The following is a 15742-nucleotide window of genomic DNA, read 5'->3' on the forward strand; positions in this document are numbered from 1 at the left end:
CCTGGCCCCATCAGCCTCGGGCTGGAATACCAAACATAACAAGTCCAGTCAATCACAGGGCCCAGTCATCCCTAGGATGGAATACCCTATGAACATAACCCGAGTTTACTCATAACTTGAGACCTAAGGATTTATCCTTGCGTCTCATCCACCCTCCTCAGTTTCGTCACAACCGAGTGCAACTCCCCCGAATCTTCAACAATACATCCAATCCGAACGCGCTCCTACCGCAAAATAACCAATACAATCTCTATGCCCACAGCCTATGACTGGAATACCCTCACGTGGTCCTCAGCATAGGTCTGGATTGCCTCTGAGCCCACAGCATGAGTCTGGTATGCCCTCCCCGGCCCTCAGCTCATGACGGGAATGCTCCCGATGACCGATCGACACTACTTTCGTTACCTCAGATGCCCAACACTCCGACCCTGCAGATATCCACTTTCCTCTTCCATTCGAAGGTCTAATCGACGCTCCTCTCATCAACGAGCAACATAACGATACAAAACTACTACTACACATGAATCCCAAGTCATAAACCCATTTCAACTCTTCTTGCTGCCATATGACGTTTCTCAAGCGAAGTCGAAACCTCATTGGTCCCAACTTGTCTGTCCACTACCCGATCATAGGACACCTCACCAATTACTTAACCAAAAGACACATACACCCAGAAGTCCCACGCGTCTCTCGAAAAGAATCCGACTGGTTGGACTTGCTTCCACGCCCTGCCAACATAATGAACGCTACATGACCCACGTCAGCCTCACATCCTACCTGGTCTTCAGTGACCCATATTTTCCTTACTTCAGACACGCTATGGCCCTTTCGCAGACAGACCAACCCAAGGAACACCACAATAACTCAAACCATCATTACCATTCCTACCACTACCGGCCAACCAGTACGTCACTCATCTCAAACCCATATCACCCCCTTCGGGTTGGAATACCAACATTTCTAATCAATTCAACTATTGAGTTGAAATTCTCAGGGTTTGTTGGCCTACCGCCTCAACCCCACCGCTCCCTTCGAGCCTCCGTGCCCACAACTTACAGTCGGCCCGCATAGGGTATCTTGGCCTACTACATAGAGCAGGACCGCCTCAACCCAACCAAATGCCATAGACGATCATGAGAAAGATCTAACCCGGTTCCCAAAACCTGAATGACAGGATATTCTAATCCCAACCCTTCCCAAAACTGACTAATACCCATTCGGATCCACTCTCAGTCCCTAACTGGAGTATTACCCGATCCAAGAAGATGATACCTCGGAGGCACTCCGAACTGATGGGATCACCAAGATCCTTTGCACTCCTTCTGATCTCTAACAACAACTTCCGATCAAACCAAAATACACTGGAGTCTTCAGCCTACTCCAGCAGCATGTTCAACACTTGGAACAGACCTATTGATTGCTATAGCATAGCAGCCTACTCAATACCCGAACATAGATCTACAAACATATACAGAGTCTTCAGCCTGACTGGACCGCCCTACAAGGCCTTCAGTCTATCTGGACCACTCTCAGAACCTTCAGCATGTCTGGACTGCCTCTCTGGGCCTTCAGCCTGTCTGGACCGTTCTCCGAGCCTTCGGTCTGACTAGTACGCCCCACTGTCCTTCAGCCTATCTAGACCGTTCTCCTAGGAATTTTTATGATATATGTTCCGGATTACGATTTGATGCCAGGCGAGGCCCAATATGCGTTAGTATGCTAGAGGTCTTTGTGATTATTGCATGTGTCGGTAGTATGTTTCCGGACTAGGGTCCGATATCGAGGTAAGCCCGAGGAATGTTATATGTTACATAGTAGATTATACTTGTTGTCTTTGTGATACATGTATGTGCCTGGTAGGGAGGTGAGTGTGGGAGAGGTCTCGTATCTCATCACTAGCCGAGTGTGGACGGGGTTCCACATCTCATCATTCAGCAGAGTAGCAGCGAGGCCTGTGATAGGAGAAAAGTGAGTGTGGGCGGGGGCTCGTATCAAACTATCAGCAGGAGTGTGGACGGGGTTCCATGATACTCGATTTACATATTTGTTCTTAATTTATTATGTACTTGATTTCGTTCTTAATACTCGATTCATACGAACTACAGCATGTACGTACGCCCAACATACGCTGGAAGTACGCCCAACGTACATTGATTTCCCAGCTCATAATTTTTCCTTTGAATTTCGTTTAATGTTGTGGCTTTGTGGTGGTTTTTTTGTTTGGTGCTTATTTTTTGAAGATTATGGCTAGAAGAAATCAATCCGGGGAAATAACCGATCCCCGATTTTTGCAATTCCCATAAATTTTAAACGAAGGAACTCGCGACAGATATTTGAACAACCTTAGTTTAAAGCTCACTAAAGAAATTGACATCACACCTTCATTCGACTGGGGATTGGCATCCCAAACTGGACTTGATGAACTTATCCGGAATTTTTTTGCAATACACCCACTTGGACGCGAGTGGTGTGTCTTTGTTTGTATGTCGCGGTTGGGAGAGATTGTTCAGGATACAGGAACCTGTTTATCGGGAGTTTTTGTTGGAGTTATATTCTACAGTTTCCTATGTTCCTAGGAAGACCCCCGAATACAGGACAACCTTTTCCTTTCGACTTGGTGGGGTAAGTAGGGAGTGCAGTGCGATTGAGCTTATCGTTAGAGTGGGAGTTTATACTTTGGATGAGTCGAGGAGGGTCCACTTTCCGACATTTCTTACTAATTGTGTTACGGCACAGCCTGTTGACTACAATGAAAATACATTTTGGGGTGAGATTACTGGGGGAGTGTACATACCATCCACTACTAGAGCGAAGATGATTCGGTCCACCACTTACAGATTATTGCATCGTCTGATTTCTATGTCTCTCACACATCATAAGAACAGTGAGAGAGTGCCTTATACATATTTGTTTTTCCTGTGGACCCTTGTCACACGAAGGAGTTACCTGAACCTCCTAGTTGCTTTAGCTACTTACATGTGGAGGAGGGCCAGGGGGCTTCGAGAGGAGAGGACAACCCAATTTGTGGTGGGCACTTCATCACGCGCTTAGCCAGATCTTATTTATTATTGACGCGAGATATCGCAAGATCGATGGTGTTCTATGATGTGAGACTGATTAGTATATATTTTTTGGAGTCGATGAGGGTACTGGAGCATGGTGAGGATGGTATTTTATGGATACGACCAGATGACATGGCCGATGAGGAGGGTGTAGTTGAGCCAGAGCCTGAGAGACGAGGTAGGCGTAGACCTACTCCACGAGAAGCCCAACAAGGACCACAGTAGGAGATTGATCTTAGTTACTTATCTCAATGCATGGATATCCTTTCTCTACATATGGATGATCGATATGTTTACGTTGAGACTAGGCACCAGTGGTTTGAGAGGGTATTGATTGGATTCTTTTCTTCACATTGGTATCATCATCCGGTTCCCTTTCCTCCACCATATAGATAGAGAGGTGATGGAGCAGACACATCTGGGGCGCGACAACATGACGACGAGGATAATGAGTGACCGAGTTATCCTTTTTTATTTTATTTTTTTTAGTTTTAGTTTCTTAGTCTTAGTTTTATTTTTATTTTGGTGTGTTTTAATTTGTTTAAATTAGGATATTTTATTTTTGGTTTATGTAATTTTGTTTTCAATGTTGATGCTCTTTGATCTCTTAGATCTTTGCAGAATTTTCGCCCTTAGAAAGCTGGCAGTAAGTTCAGCCGCTAGGACCGACTGATGTTTTATCACGAGAGAAAAAGTCATCGCGAGAGGATTCTGCCATTCTAGATACCACTATGTGTCCACCATTTACCACGTCATGGCCATGCTATTATTTGCAATATGGATTTTTCCTCACTCGACGACACGACGTGGTTGACACTTTCCCACGTCGTGGTCACTATACATTGCATTAGTTTGCAATCCTTTGCATCACATTCCAGAAGTCGGTGTTCTTGATTTTATTTTCGACACATTCAGAAGCAACAGTTCTAGTTTCCAGTCTTCCAACAAATTTATGGAGCAACTTTTAGCAGCCTCATTCGATCTCGCCACTATGAACTAAGTGTGGGGTAGGGGTCGAAAAAGGAATTTAAGATGGAAAATTAAAAATTGCTAGATCAGAAAATTTAAATTTTTATAAACTTGAAATAATAGTTTGATTTAGAAAATCAAGTGGTAATTAAAAAACTTAATGCTAATATTATATGGGATGATCCGATTCCTGCCCGAATGTTTACCTAAGCCAACACATGTTATAGTGTATTTGTGGCTTCCCATTCTTGGTGAAAAACCATGAGATATGAAAGATAATCTGGTAGTTTATATGGCGTAATAAGTTTTGCAGCCTGTACTTGAAATCTATCAAGGAGAGCTTATGTGGTCATTGCATTAAGACTAATACCTCTAACCAAAAAAGGTTGAAATTAAGCTCCTTGTGTAAGCATGTAGGACTTGAGTGGAAAAAAGTGAGATATATATATATATATATATATATATATATATATATACACACACACACACACAAAGAGAGAGAGAGAGAGAGAGAGAGAGAGAAATTACAAAAAAGTCGAAAGAATTTTGGAGCTATTAAAGTATGAAATTCAAAGATCAAAAATTTTGAAGAATCAAAAAAATTGAAAAATCAAACAAAAAGGTGGTGAAGTCAAAGAAATCAAATAGCAAATATCAATGAAGTGAAGAATTCCAAGAGCTCCATTGTGGTATCAAAGTTGTAATTCTTTCTACATTATGTATATTTGGTAGTTTAACCAAAAATACCGTGAGGTTAAGAAATATTTATGAGGATGGATTCGGAGGGTTGCAAAAATGAGTGTCGTATAAACTAAGGGGGCGAAGGTTCATAAGGATTGTGAGTATTTAGGAATGGGAAGTTTTCAGGAATTATAGACACAAATACATGCATTGTGGTCTTGGGATTTCGGTTGGGTTTAAAATGAAGGTTTTTACGCAATATTGGTAAATTAAAAATCAGTTTGCTTGGGGGCAAGCAAAGGCTAAGTGTGCGGTATTTAGGGGATCGAAAAGAGAATTTAAATTGGAAAATTAAAAATTGCTAGATCAGGAAAATTTAAATTTTTATAAACTTGAAATAATAGTTTTATTTAGAAAATCTAGTGATTATTAAAAAACTTAATGCTAATATTGTATAGGATGATCCGATGCGAGCCCAAATGTTTACCTGAGCGAACACATATTATAGTGTATTTGTGGCTTCCCATTCTTAGTGATAAGCCATGAGATATGAAACATAAGCCATCATTATTAAGCCATCATTATTAAGGTACCTGAGCCAACTGCTACTCCTGAGGAGTTTGCTGAATATGAGGCACATGAAAGAGATGATACAAAAGTGGCATGCATCATCATGGCCACTATGTCAGCCGAGCTCCAAAAGTCCTATGAGGACTACTATCCTTTTGAGATGCACCAGGATTTGATGGACCGCTACCATCAGAGTGCTCGTCAAGAGTGATATGAAATCATCTCCTCCATGATAACAACCCGAATGAAAGATGGTGAACCCATCACGGGCCACATGCAGAAAATGCAGAGGTATGTGGACCGTTTGATGAAGTTGAATGTGAACTTCCCAGAGGAGTTAGCAATAGATATCATTTTGCACTCCTTACCATCGTGTTATGATCAATTCCGCATGACATACCACATGAACAAGGAAGAAGTCACCCTCAGCAAACTTCAAGGAATCCTAAAGACCGCAGAATCAGGTCTTAAAGGTAAGTCGGGTGTTACCACTCCTAATCCTACTCCAAACTCCGCACTTGTCCTGGCAATCAGGAAAGGTAGAGGAAAGAAGAGGAAGAACCTTTCGAAGGGTACCAAGGGTAAGACCCTTGATGGCTCCTCTTCAAGCGGAACTAGGAAAGGTTTCTTCACTCCTTTTGCTGACCCAAAAGAGGCTGAATGCTTCTATTTCCATGAAAAGGCACATTGGAAGCAGAATTGCCCGAAGTACCAGCAAGATTTGAAGGATGGGAAAGTGAAACCCAACCATGCAGGTATTTACACTATATTATCTAATAACTCACCTTATTCTAACTCTTGGGTCCTTGATACCAGTTGTGGTATTCATATTTGTTCTGATTTACAGGGACTAAGAAGAAGTGAGAATGTGGAGCATGGAAAGATAAACTTGATCATGGGGAATAGGAAAGTTTCACCTGTCACCAAGATTGGAGTTTATACTTTTGTTGCTAAGGAGTGGGTTTACTTTAGATTTGAATAAATGTTGTTATTCGCCAGAAATGGCAAGAAATGTTATTTCCTTTCATGCTTTGTACAAATAAGGTTTTACCTTTTCTTTTGATAATGAAGTTGGTGGAATAAATTCTTTCTTTAATAATGTGTTTTATTTTAAAGCATTACCTTGTGATGGTGTGTATGAAGTTGTGTTTGTTGTAGATAATTTAGGAAATAATGTGTTGTGTATTGATTCTACTAATGATAATAACTTGGATAAAGCATCATTATGGCATTGTCGTCTTGGACATGTAAGCAATAAACGCATAGGCCAACTCCAAAAGGATGGAGTCTTGGAGTCATTTGACCTAAAGTCAGATGATAGTTCTGAATCATGTTTACTTGGAAAAATGACAAAGTCACCCTTCACAGGTTCGTGTGCTAGGGGTGAAGGTTTGTTGGATCTAGTTCACACGGATGTGTGTGGACCCTTCAAAACTGTCACAAGGGATGCTAATCATTATTATGTGACTTTTACAGATGCTTATAGTAGATATGGATATGTCTACTTAATCAAGCATAAGTCGAAGACTTTCGAAAGGTTTAAAGAGTTTAAACAGGAAGTAGAGAATCAATTGGGCAGGAACATTAAGATGCTTCGATCCGATCGTGGTGGTGAGTATCTTAGTACAGAGTTCCTCGACTATCTTAGGGAATGTGGGGCTGTCTCACAATTGACACCTCCCAGGACACCACAGTTGAATGGTGTAGCTGAGAGGCGTAATCGAACCTTCTTGGACATGGTTCATTCCATGATGAGTCGAGCTGCGCTACCAATCTCATTCTGGGGTATGCCTTAGAGACTGCCGCCCATATCCTTAATCTGGTCCCTACAAAGAAGGTTGCCAAAACACCTCACAAGATGTGGACTGGAAAAGTTCCTAGTCAAGCCCACATCAAGATTTGGGGTTGCGAAGCTTTCGTGAGACGCGAGACTCACGACAAGCTTGAACGTCGAAGTGAGAGGTGTATTTTCATCGGCTACCCACAGAAATCCTTTGTTTACCTCTTCTACAGACCCAGTGAGAATGTGGTCTTTGTAGCAAGGAGGGGTGTCTTTCGAGAGAGAGAGTTTATAAGCCAAGGAAACAGTGGGAAGCAAATTGACCTTGAAGAAATTCAAGAGTCAAGTGGTGAAGGAACCTCAAACCCTAGCAGTCAACTTGAGGAGGAAACTCATGTTGATCCAATTGACAAGTCTGTACCTCTAAGGCGTTCCACAAGGGTTAGGAATGCACCTGAGCACTACTATGGTTTCCATATTACTGCGGAAGGTGAGACACTTATCAGTGATAGAACACTGGTAAGTCTAGATGAACCTAACAACTATGCGGAAGCCATGGCAGGCCCCGAGTCTGCCAAATGGAAAGAGGCAGTAGGCAGCGAGATACATTCCATGTATGACAATCAAGTTTGGAACTTGGTTGACAATGTACCAGGTCGTAAGACAGTAATGTGCAAATGGATCTTCAATAAGAAGACCAACATGGATGGTAATATACACACTTATAAGGCGCGACTGGTTGCAAAGGACTTTTCTCAAACTCCAGGTGTTGATTATGATGAGACCTTTTCACCAGTAGCCAAGAATAAGTCTATTAGGGTGTTGTTACCCATTGCTGCATTTCATGAATATGAAATTTGGAAAATGGATGTCAAAACCGCTTTCCTTAATGGAAAGTTGGCTGAGGATGTTTACATGAATCAACCAGAGTGTTTTGTCAGTACAGAGAACCCTAACAGAGTGTGTAAGCTTGAGAAATCCATTTATGGATTAAAGCAAGCACCTCGCAGATGAAATCTTTGCTTTGATGAGAAAGTCAAAGAGTTTGGCTTTTCGAGAAGTGAAGATGAATCTTGTGTATATGTCAAGGCTAGTGGGAGTATAGTTAGCTTTTTGGTATTGTATGTGGATGACATACTACTCATAGGAAATGACATCCCAACCTTGCAGGAAGTGAAGTCCTGGCTTGGCAAGTGTTTCGCTATGAAGGACCTAGGTGAAGCTGCCTATATTCTAGGGATAAGGATTCTGAGAGACCGGAGTAAAAGACTAATTGGACTTAGTCAAAGTACATACTTGGATAAGGTGCTGAAGAGGTTCAGCATGCAAGATTCCAAGAAAGGAGAGTTACCCATCCAGAGTAACGCTAGATTGAGTAAGACTCAGAGCCCGAGTAACGAGGTTGAGATAGCAGAAATGAGTCGAGTACCTTATGCTTCTGCAGTAGGCTCGATCATGTATGCTATGACCTGCACTCGTCCTGATGTAGCCTTTGCTTTGAGCATGGTTAGCAGGTATCAGGGGAACTCTGGTAAGGCTCACTGGACGGCGGTAAAGAACATTCTCAAGTACCTGCGGAGGACTAAGGGCTGGGTCCTTACCCTTGGTGGGAGTGATGACTTGAGAGTTGTAGGGTATAGTGATGCTAGTTTCCAGACTGATAAGGATAATTTCCGCTCTCAGTCGGGCTGGGTCTTTACCTTAAACGGAGGAGCAATTTTTTGGAAAAGTTCCAAGCAGGAGACAGTGGCTGATTCAATTTGAGAATCAGAGAATATAGCGGCAAGCGAGGCAGCAAAGGAGGCTATATGGATAAAGAACTTCATTGGAGACCTTGGAGTTGTACCAGCTATAAAGGAGCCCATAGATATTTTCTGTGATAGTGAAAGTGCAGTTGCCTTAGCAAAGGAACCAAGGGATCACGGGAGATCCAGACACATTGACAGAAAATACCATTTCACCAGACATCTAATAGAGGAAGGACTCCTCGTGGCAAAGAGGGTATCATCGGGTGAGAACCCGGCAGATCCCCTCACGAAGGGATTGGGTAGGGTTAAGCATCTCCAACATGCAAGGAGCATAGGGCTGAAGGATGATATTAGTTTTAGTAGTTAGATAGTTTTGAAATTTGTAAAATGTAATTGACATTTGATGATGAATAAAAGTTGTGTTTATTTATGAGTAAAGTGTGGCTATCTTTTGTTAATCGTTTACTATTATTTCTTTTGCATATTTTGACTTCCAGAATATTTATGTTGTGTTTTACATATTATTCAAATTATCCACAGTCAGTCATATGTTGGAAGTAGATATGAATTAAGACTGTCATGAGTTAGTTGTAGAGGTCTAAGATGTTGGACATGGCCTCAACACTCATGAGTGCTCATAAGTTCTGAGTATTGGATTCAACCCACGCTCACTGGTATGACTTCATGGAATTTATCTCGAGTGATCACGAGACGTTAATATCATATAAGTCTTCAAACCTAGAGATATGTCTTGTTGTCTATGAGTTGGTTATACATTGATCGTGCAAAAACGCATTGGTAACTCGATGTTATAAAACGTGTGTTTGTGTATGATTTAACAAGTAGTAGAACAAGCATATGAGTCGAATTTTATCTGTTCCTTCTTGGATTAGAAGCGATATCTGGGCCCCTCGATGATTTTGTTTTGACCTATGTATCGGGCCCGGTCAGAACTAAGTTGATGTGTTCAATTAAGTTCTATGTCAAACAAATCGGAAATCGGGAAACAAACTGTTGGACAAAAGTAAGACATTGTTCCATGTATTTGTCCGGCTGATATCTAGAACAGAGGATTATATGATCACTTATCTGAAATGGCATATCATCATCTTCTCAGTTCCGAGAAAGCTTGAAAAGAGCTACAATTGTTGATTGGTTCCTGAAGTCATACTTGCAGTTATAGTTATTAGACTTATCTAAGTGGGAGACTGTTGGATAAGGTATCTAAGTCCATAACTATTTCTGGTATGTACTTGACCCGACCCGGCATGGTCCATTCGGGTTGCATGGCATCATCCATTTGGATAGACTAAATGAGAGAAATAACACTTGTGGTTTATTAATATATTATAAGTTCTAATATATTAATAGTATTATTTAATTAGTATTGATCAAGAATTAATTAAGTGATCAAAAGATGACTAATTAAATGTATGGGTTGATTATGTAAATCATCCATAACTTGTATAGTGAGCTAAAAGGCTCCATGGATTATCAAGTTGGGTTAAACCCATTGGATGCTCTACGGAGGCTCCATGGGAGTTACAAACCCATGGGTCATGGAAATGAAGAGTCATGTCACATTAGGGTTTACATGGTGTAACCTTAGATGTGACACACTATATAAGGAACATGATACTCACCAAAATCGGTTACACTAAGAACAAGTGAGGGCAAGCCGATTTTACAAGTGTTATACATTCTCTAAAGTTATTCCAAAGCATTTGGTGTTGTGTGAAACATTTGAGGCATCACACTTGGGTTGTTAGGCTCTCAAGGTTTTTCAAGGAATCATAACAACTACAAGGTATGTAATTGTAGCCATCTTTTATGTTAAAAGTTCCCCATGTATGCTAGATAGGATTAAGAACCTTGGAAATCATATTTTGCATGTATTTTAGACAAACATAGATCCAAGGTTTTTCCAGGGTTGCATGTACACTTAGGAGTGTTAGAATGCTCAAAACCCATCACTTTTTACTTCATTTTGACCCAAATTGGTGTTTAAGTCATGTATTGGACATATGTGACTGAAAAGGTTTGATATTTATGGCCCTTGGGGTCAAGGAAGACCCTCTAGACTTTCCCATGTTAAGGCTTAATGGATTAGGACCTTAATGCTCATTTTTGGTCAGATATGGACTCACGACGTGAGGAATGAAGCCTCACGACGTGAGAACGTATTCGAGGAAGTTTTTGGGCCAAAGTCCCGACCTCACGATGTGAGCATAAGGTGCTTACGACGTGAGCATCACCTGTGCAAGTTTTAGGCTCTTTGATTATGGGCTAGCTCGGTATTGGACTTATCTTTTGGTTTGGGCTCATAATGGACTAAGGATTTTAGAGTAATGGACTTCTGGTTGGGCTTGCCTTGCTGGGCTTGCCCTAATGGGCCTTGGATGATGAATTGGGCCTTATTGGGCCCAATGTAGTTAGGCCTTGATTGGGCCCAATGGGCTTGGACTTTTAGGCCATCGGAAAATCATTGGTTCAGAAAAGTAATTGGCCTTTGGGGAAAAGCCCATGTAAGGGTTTGGGCCCAATTTGGAAAATCGGGCCATTGATGGATTTTGATGGATTTGATAGTTTTAGGCCTTGGTTGTGAATCTTGTTGGGCCAGGGGTGAAACTGTCATTTCACCCCAAGTAAGGATTATTGGGTTTCGACCTAGTGTTATTTTGGTACTGATAGCTCGGGGAGCCGAAGGATCAGCAGTTCGGGGAATTGCCAGTTAGCAGCCAAAGGATTATCCGCGGGACTTCAGCAGTGCGAGGTGAGTTTCCTCTTGTTTGTATGGGTCTACGGCCGCAATGCTGGCCCTTTTAGTTTATGTATGGTAGGAAGACCCGAGGGTTAGCCCTTGGCATTAGTTATGTTATATGTTCCGGATTACGATCCGATGCCAGGGCAAGCCCGAGGAATGTTTGTATGCTTAGTGTCTTTGTGATCCTTGCATGTGTCTGTTTGTATGTTTCTGGACTTCGGTCTGATGTCGGGGTAAGCCTGAGGAATGTTTATATGCTTCCAGACTTCGGTCTGATGCTGGGGTAAGCCTGAGGAAGGTTTATATATATGTTATCCCGGACTAAGGTTCGATGTCGGGCAAGCCCGAGGAATGTTTGCATGGTAGATTATACTTGTTATCTGTGTGATACTTGTATGTGCCTAGTAGGGAGGTGAGTGTGGGCGAGGTCTCGTATCCCATCATTAGTTGAGTATGGATGGGGTTCCATATCTCATAATTAGCATAATACGGTAGGGGCCCGTGATAGGAGAGAAGTGAGTGTGGGCGGGGGCCCGTATCTCACTATCAGCAGGAGTGTGGACGGGGTTCCATGACTCATCAGTAGCAGGACAGCGGCGGGCCCAAGTTAGGCGAGGCCTTAGGACAGGAAATACATTTAGAGTATGTTTTCTTTATGTGCTAGTATGATTATATGATATTGTTGTAGGTGTATAGCGGGCGGGGCCCCGAGACAGGTCGGGCCTAAGAGAAACAAATATGTATACCGAGCGGGGCTCGATGCCAGGCGGGGCCTGATGCCGGGCGGGGCCCGATGCCGGATAGAGTCTGATGCCGGGCGGGGCCCGATGTAGGGGCTGGGGCCCAATATATGTGCTTATGTGTACGTTATATGGTAGGTTGGGGAACTCATTAAGCTTCGTGCTTACAGTTTTCAGTTTTTTTTTGAGGTACTTCCAGTTGCAAAGAGAAGAGCTTGGGATGACTGCATTGCACACACCAAGATGTTTTTAGCCTGGGATGTTTTACTGTGATATGTTGATATGTGTTCAATATGATACTCTGATTTGATATGATGACTTATGATTTTGAATGAATGATTTTGATAACTATGGTTTTAGTAATGATTTAAAACGAAATTTTTGGACCGTATTTTTGGGATGTTTCACAAACAACTCACACTTAACTTAAAAATAAGACGAAAAGCCAAACTCTTTGACCATTTCTAGACGAAAAATAAGACCATTTCTATTTCTGATCATCAGCTTCTTTGTTTCTCATCATTATCTTTGAAACATGGTTGAATTCTTTGGAAAGCTATATGAAACATAGAACATAGTCTTAAAAATTTAGTGTATAGAACATATATACTCAATTTCAAGATAACAATATACTCTAAAAAAATCTATCTAAATATACTTAAATCTATTTTCTTAGTAGGGCTTTGAACAATATACTCACTTATAGGAATGAGAATTCCTTTCTATTTAAATTTCATTGTTATAATTAGGTATTTGTTTTCAAAGTACAATGCTATAATAGAAAGATTTAAGAGTTTGTTGTGATAATAAACAAATAGAAAGTTTTAAAAAATCAATGCTATAACATGATTAAAAAGTTAGTAACCATACAAGGTTGATTAACAGCTAGACCTGCTCAATATTCTCAAGTTCCTTTTCATAGTATTCCCTTATACATGCCAACTTGCCAAATTGAGCATGTTGAAAGAAATATAGTACATAAGGTTAATAAACTTGAAAATTAGTTTTATGTTTGAACTCACAATGCATATATATATATATATATATATATATATATATATATATATATATATATATATATATATATATATATATATAGGAATTGCAGAGGTATTTGGAGACAATGGTGAAGTTGGATTAGTCTCCTCATTAACATGGGTAGTTTGTACATTTGGCTGTCTTCTCCTCATCCTTATCAGGACAAGTACGAATTTGAGAAAAAACTTCTTTAGATGCCTTCCTGGAAATGATGGCAACTTTTATATCTAGTTCAACTTCTTGGAACTAGCTTCCAACCAAGTCTACAACCTCACAAGGAAGAACGATAACTAAGCTTCTTTTTTATTACCATTAGCAAAACCAGAGAACTCTTGAAACTATTGTTTAATATCCATTCAAAACTCTTCTTACTTCGAATATCAGTTTCTCAAAAATTAATTATTCCAATAGTTTTTATGCTATTAGCTATTAGATCCTGCCTAATAATAAAAACTAGATTGAAACTCATTTAACGAAATAAGAAAGAATAAGGACAATTAATTTTTTAGAAGAAAAAAAAACTTCTCCTTTCTTCAACATAAGTCTCATTCTCCACCACCATCACTCTGCTTTAAAACAGACATTTAAAAATCAAAAACTAAATAGAAAAAATTGAGGAAATATAAGATCCTGAAAAATCAGTGAACAAACCCAATGCTACTCTTTTTGGGCATAATTCAAAAAGTCAAAATTGAATGATGGGAAAGCTTACACAAATATGTTTTAACTTTGAACCTTTTGTAGCTCTTTCCTCGTCATTCTCTTCTAAGCTAGAATAAAAAAAAACTTCTTACAATTACTTTATCCTTCAACACAGAGAATCTCCGACAATAACTTACAAAAAACACGAGAGTCCAAGAAATCAAGAAATTAGAACAGGGAAGCATTAAAACGTCAAATATAACAAGAAAGGCCAAATCGAAAGAAAATAAAAAAATCAAGAATATGAAGATCGACCAAATCTAGAACCCGATTTCGATAAATCCAAGAAATTTTTGGAACAAACAAATGTTCTTGTGCCATTTACGGTTATTATTAGGCTTCTTGTCAAAGTAAAAAAACGTATACCTTACAATTCTCTCAGTTAGAAGAAGAGAGGAATCAGGTGAGAAAGAGATAGAGAGAGTGAAAGAAAAAATACCTAGATTTTACCAGAGCAAGCAATGGATAGAACGACAGAGTTAAGAAGCCACATACATATCTGGTTCTTTTTCATCTTCATCATATCGACGAATCGACCGCTTTCTGGAATACCCTGCAATCGGTAGAGTAAAACAGAGTTATGGGATATGAGATTAAGAACATGTGAGCCTCTAAATCCTTAACAAAAAACAAACAAAATCATCATAAAATATGAACCTTTTAGGGATCAAATAGAAATGCCGAATGAGTGCGAACAGTTTCTTTCAGGGGTAAATGCTTATTAAGGTACTATCCGTTTACCCGCGTTAAGCGATGGGTGCGAACAGTTTCTTTCAGAAATCAATTTCCAAAGGCAATTTGATTTTTTGTGCAAGTAGTTATTATATCTAAACAATTATCAATAAGAGTTATTCTAATATAAACAAAATCAATAAGAATTAAAAATGAAAAGTTAGATTTCTTTATAAATGTACATGAAAATATGATTGATTGTGTTTTATTAATCGTGCAACATTTCTTTATACACCACATTTGAAGTATAGATATCACTGCTGTTGAATTTTCCGTAAGCATTCACGAATACTTTTGTATTAACAAATGAGATCTAAATTAAGAAAAAAAACCCTACAATACAAATACAAATAATTTTAATTTTTTTTGTTAGCTTATGGTAATTTAGACTTCTCTAAAATCAGTCTCAAAACGATCCTATTTTTTTATTGATCTCGCAACAGTTGATAGTTCGTTCTGTTTTCGGCCGTTCTAAACTATCTCGTACCGGTCTTTTCTCAGTCCCGTATTTTTTTTTGGGCCGGTCTTGTAGGTCATTTTAGTGTGGGGTCTCGGTTTTCTCTCTCCAACCTTTTGGTCTTACATGTGCTTTTTTGATATATATATATATATATAGAGAGAGAGAGAGAGAGAGAGAGAGAGAGAGAGAGAGAGAGAGAGAGAGAGAGAGAGAGGGGGGGGGGGTTCGGTTCGGTTTTATTGTTTCAGTTTATACTTCATTTTAACATAACCCAATGATATTTATGTTTTTTTTTTTAGTTTTAAATTTTTAATGTATGTAACAATAATATGCTTGCGTATTGCATATTTTTTTTATGATTGTATATTTTAATTTTTGATATTCATAAAATATGTTCTAACAACATATTCACAAAATACGTCATTTCAAAGAAAACTCAATGAACCGTAAAATATCATTCACCGCTAAACGACGGACATACATACTTATATAAATT

General features: G+C 39.7%; 1 long non-coding RNA gene across 1 annotated transcript; it reads right to left on the reverse strand.

Moving 5' to 3' along the window:
• Window positions 1-13791: 13791 nt before the first annotated feature.
• Window positions 13792-14595, reverse strand: LOC145163191 (uncharacterized). Its single transcript, XR_013739631.1, has 3 exons — window positions 14494-14595; window positions 14065-14122; window positions 13792-13918 (listed from the first exon to the last, which is right to left on the reverse strand). It is a non-coding gene; the product is annotated as an uncharacterized LOC145163191 (long non-coding RNA).
• Window positions 14596-15742: the final 1147 nt, after the last annotated feature.

The sequence above is a fragment of the Lactuca virosa genome, chromosome 3 (genome assembly GCF_052849685.1).
Source record: "Lactuca virosa cultivar CGN04683 chromosome 3, Lactuca_virosa_CGN04683_v6, whole genome shotgun sequence".
Classification (NCBI taxonomy): Eukaryota; Viridiplantae; Streptophyta; class Magnoliopsida; order Asterales; family Asteraceae; genus Lactuca; species Lactuca virosa.